Genomic DNA, 5,606 nt, shown 5'->3' with positions numbered 1-5,606 from the left:
TACATCACCAATATCATACATAACATGAATAGATAGATTTATAAGTCAGAATCATTAGCTCACTAAAGACCAATAAATTTGTCCAAATTATAATAACACATGTTATAAAACTAGGTCCCTATACATGCCACTCACTTGATAATTCTAGCATATGTGTTTATACTGTCAAAGTGTTGGCTTGATAGTGTGATGCTGCCTCCAACGATCTCCAACCCCGAGTTAACCTGACAACACTAAAAGAAATGGAAAGGAGGGGGTAAGCTTTACACGCTTAGTAAGCTCTCATGAAATAATAAGCAATTTACTAACATGCTTTCCATAGTAAAACTATCCCAATTGTACATTTACACATGTTCTGGTTAAGCTATTTTCTTGAGTCATAGTCACTAAATCATTTATATCTAGAGTTACAAAACTCCAAATTAAGATCCATAACTTTTCCTAGAAACTAGACTCATATGTATTTCCACCATAAAATTTTCAGAATTTTTGGTCCAGCCAATAAGTACAGTTTATTATTTAAATTCTCCCCTATTTTGCTGTTTGATAGCTTCGACCACTCTTCACTAAAATTTAATTATCTTTTGCTAAAAAATTCAAATGAGGTTTTAGTTTCTTTCTTCTGAAAATAAATTCAATAAGAAATCCAACCATATAAATTATGTTCCTTAACTAGTTTTTTACAATTGTTAATGAGCTTTACAATTCAGAATAGGGGATCACGAAATCAGTCTGAATCAGTCTTACAAAAATATAAATATCTCAAAATAAATAATTCCTTTGTTTGTTCTTTTTCTTTTATATGAAAATAGATTCAATAAGCTTTAATTACATATCTCATTCCACTTCTATTTCAACTTCTACAATTTTTGGTGATTTTGCAAAGTCACTCCCCTGCTGCTGTTTTAGACTATTTATCCCAAATTTCATTCCTTCACTAAAATTTCTTATTATCAACTTTCAAGATAATACTCATCCATATTCATCTTATCAAAAATTCAATCACATATCTAACTAATAATTCAAAACTCATTTATTCATATTCTAGTATTATCCCACATTTTTTTTCAGGTTAAATTTCATTTAGCAAACTTGTTTCTCTCGGTGAACACTTCGGGAAGTAACAATATCCGGTGGTTTTAGCACATAGCTCCACACTATTGGGCTAACATGTAATTGTGGCATACGCACTTAGCGCCACTTTTCAAATTAACATGTATAACCATGACATATCCACTTAGCACCACATTACATATTTAACCGTGGTTTATCCACTTCGCACCACGTTAATGAATCAATATCTGTAACCGTGGCATATCCACTTAGCACCATGTTATGTGTAATCGTGGTATATCCACTTAGCACCATGTTACACGTATAACCGTGGTATATCCACTTAGCACCACGTTTTTTTATCCTAAAGGTTCAACTGAGATTTCCTCATTTAATCTCAATTCATCAACCACAAATCACCGTTTGTGTCCATTAATTGAACAATACTAAAACTTATTTCATTTGCACCCTCTTCACAAGTCCATTTCATTTCACATGTCAAACATGTACTCATGAGTTTCGAGTACGTACCTGTGCTATCTCTTAGCACAACCACTCATGCAAACAGGACAATCATATGCAAGATCTCATATTCTCGATAATCACCCATTTCTTTTAAATATCATATTCCATCAAATTTCTATTAAAATCAAATTCAATACAATTATAACAAATTATATTTGATGTATATCAATAACAACATGAATAATAGGCTTATTAAATCACGCGAACTTACCTCGGATCCAGAAACGGCAATTTACCATTCTAGTCCAAAACCTTGTAATTTCCCGATTTTATCCCAAATCTCGATTTCCTTGATCTATAATATCACATATATCCTGCTAATTAGTCACACTATTCATATGGGTCTAAAAATCATATTTTTACAAATTTGCATTTTGACCCCTAAACTTTTGCATATTTGCACTTTTTCCCCAAGGTTCGAAAATTAAAATTCTTCCTATTTTATTATGTTTTATGACATGTTGATCATTTTTCCCTTGTATAGCAACATGAAATTCTCACTCTAACATGTACTTATGAACATTAGGTATTTTTTACCGATTATGTCGTTTTACACGTTTTCACGTAAAATCGCTTAGCAAAAGTTGTTTAACACAATTTCAAGATTCATATTCTACCATTAAACATCAACATAAATGCATATCATTCATGGGTAAATTTTTAAACATAAATCCTACCTCAAAATAATGGTAGAAATGAGCAGATCATGTTACCGGGATTTAAAAAATACATAAAACATTAAAAATAAAGTTCAAAATCACTTACTATTAAGCTTCAAAGCTTGGCCAAACCCTAACCATGGCTGCTCTTGGTACATTTTTCTGTAGCAAGAAGAAAAGGACACATTTGGGGTTTAAAATTTGTCTTTTAATTCATTTTACCCCTAAATGACCAAAATGCCCTTTTGACTATTCTTTCAAATTTTACCCAACCAAGACCATTTTTTCCCAACAAGTTATACAATGGTTTAATTATCACTTAAGGACCTTACATTTAAAATTTCATGACAATTAGACACCTCTAACATATAAAACTCAACTTTTGCACTTTTTACAATTTAATCCTTTTTACTAAATTGAGTGCCCAAACGTCGAAATTTTCAAACAAAACTTTCACGAAATCATTTTGTGAAATCGTAGACCATAAAAATATAATAAAAATGAAATTTTATTCATCGAATTTATGGTCCCGAAACCACTGTTCCAACTAAGCCCAAAATCGAGATGTTACATTTATAGTGGTTCTTAGAGTTGAAGCTACTCTCTATCGTTTCTAAAATCATCACCACTCTAAAATTTGAGTCAATGTTTGTTTATCTTGAATATTCCATATGTCGGATCTGTTACCTCTATCGTACCGTACGAGAGAATGGTTTGTACCACGAATGGACCAACAATCTTGATTTCAGTTTTTTGAGAAATAATTTGAGTTTTGAATTGTATAAAAGGACACGATCCCCAACTGTGAATTGTTTGGGCTGCTTCAAGTGAGTGTCATGGCGTTGCTTTGTCGCTTCTTTTTATAGTCTCAAGTTTTTGTAAGTATTATCTTACCACTCATCTAACTCATTTAGCTGCATCAATCTCTCATCACCTACAAGTTTAAGGTCGTAGTTTAGAAATTTTATTATCCAGAATGCCTTATGTTTGAGTTCAAGCAGTAAATGACAGCTCTTTCCATATACAATTCTATAAGGAGATGTTCCTATGGGTATCTTATACGCAGTCCTATAAGCCCATAAAACATAATCTACTTTTATCGACAAATCCTTTCTATTTGACTCCACAGTTTTTCTAAGATGTGTTTGAGTTCTTGATTCGCAACTTCAACTTGCCTACTAGTTTGAGGATGATAAAGGGTAGTTGTTCTATGATGCACTCGAACTTCTTAAGGACCTATCAAATTGAGCATTACAAAAATGTGTACGTATCACTAATAATCGCTCTAGGTGTTCCAAATCTAGAAAAGAGCTTCTTAAGAAATCGAACTACCACTCTAGCATCATTTGTAGGTAAAGCTTGAGCTTCTACCCATTTTGACATATAATCAACTGCTACTAGAATGTAATTATTACCAAAAGAGCTAGGAAATGGGCCAATGAGATAAATACCATAGATGTCAAAAAGTTCACATAAAAGTATATAAGTTTGAGGCATTTCATCACATTTAGAAATATTATTTGTTCTTCGGCATCTATCATAAGAAGCAACATACCTGTTAGCGTCCTTGAACAATTTGGGCCAATAAAAATCTGATTCAAACGTTTTATGTGCTGCCCTAATTCCACTGTGATGTCCTCCTGTCGGTCCTGAGTGGCAGTGTTCCAAGATTTTATTCACTTTTGATTTTATAACACACCTTCGATGTAACACCCCTAGCCCGTGTCCGATCATCGGTATAGGCAATGCGGTATTACCAAGCTAAACATTTAATTTCAATCACATAATCTACCAACCCAAGCATAAATCGAACTGAATACATACAGATTTATAAGTCATAAGTGCCATTTCATACGGCCAAGATATTTAAAAATTACAAAATATAATTTTTGTCAACAGTCCAACCTATACATCATACCGAAATTGTTAATCCTCGTAGTCCTTAACCGATTATTAGCAACTCAAGCCACAATATTATTTCTTAAGATACCAACAATAACCACATTTGAATATAAACTCGATACGCACATCATCATTCACATTTCAGCTCAATGGTTATATCTCATATCACTCATTCTCTTCATCATTTAATCTTAAATTCAAAGTGGCCATCAAACTATAAGTCTTATACATGCATTATCTATTATGCATCTTAATTCAAGTGCAAGCTAAAGATCACAATTTACCTACTATACTCTTATAGTGGCATCGTCAATTATATACTAAAGGAAACTACTTAAAACTTACCTCGGATATATTTGAACGGTTGCGAAATGCCTACTCGGTTACTTTCTCTTTTCCCTTATTCAAAATTGCCCCTTATGCTCTTGAGCTTTAATTCAACAAATTTTAAACTAATCATTAATCGACTATTCAAATATTATTTTCAGAATATAATACATATATATTCGACTTTCACACATACAGATTATAGTAAGCTTATAAGAAATCAATAAGCAATTCATTAGCAAATTTTTATCAATGTTTACAATATAATCACAATTTCACTATAAGCTGACTTCCTGAGCAATAGTCACTAAATTATTTATAACTAGAGCTAAGAAACTCCAAATTAATTTCCATAAATTTTCCTTGAAATTAGACTCATTTATCTTTTATTCATAAAATTTTCATAATTTTTAGTTTAGCCAATCAATACCAGATTTTTCCTGAAGTTTTCCCTTGTTTCACTGCTTGACTAATCTGACCACTCTTCACTACGAAATAAATTTCTCATTGTACAGAATTTAAAACATGTTCTTGTTTATTTCATTTGAAACTAGACTAATTAAGGAGTCTAAGCATATAAATGTCATCATTTGAATATTTTTATACGTTTTATAGTGATTTTATAAAAACAGAACAGGGGATCTAGAAGTCATTTTGACTCTGTCCCACATTACTTCAAATATCTCATTATTGGAAATTCTTTTGCTTTTATAGCTTCTTTTATAAGAAACTAGACTCATCAAGATTTAATTACATAATTTATTCAGCTTCTAACTCAACTCCCACAATTTATGGTGATTTTCCAAAATCACTTTACTGCTGCTGTCCCAAACAGATTATTACTAATTCACTCTTTCACACATCCTTTGCATACATATTATTTAAACATGTGTATCACCAATCAATTTCATTATATATATATATATCTATAATTTAACTTAAGCATAATATCAATACAACACATTGTGCTCAAATCATTATTCAAGTTCAAATTCGGCTAACACACATATAAACAGTAGCAACTAAATATTAACATTTGCATTTCACCATAATAGCCATTTGCCACTAAGAATTTAAGCCACTACTTAATCTTCAAATCATCTAAATACATGGTAATTAACACCAATAATCACATTCTTT

Source organism: Gossypium arboreum, chromosome 2 (assembly GCF_025698485.1).
Source record: "Gossypium arboreum isolate Shixiya-1 chromosome 2, ASM2569848v2, whole genome shotgun sequence".
Classification (NCBI taxonomy): Eukaryota; Viridiplantae; Streptophyta; class Magnoliopsida; order Malvales; family Malvaceae; genus Gossypium; species Gossypium arboreum.
The sequence above is the reverse complement of the archived record's forward strand: the minus strand, read 5'-3'. Positions refer to the sequence as shown.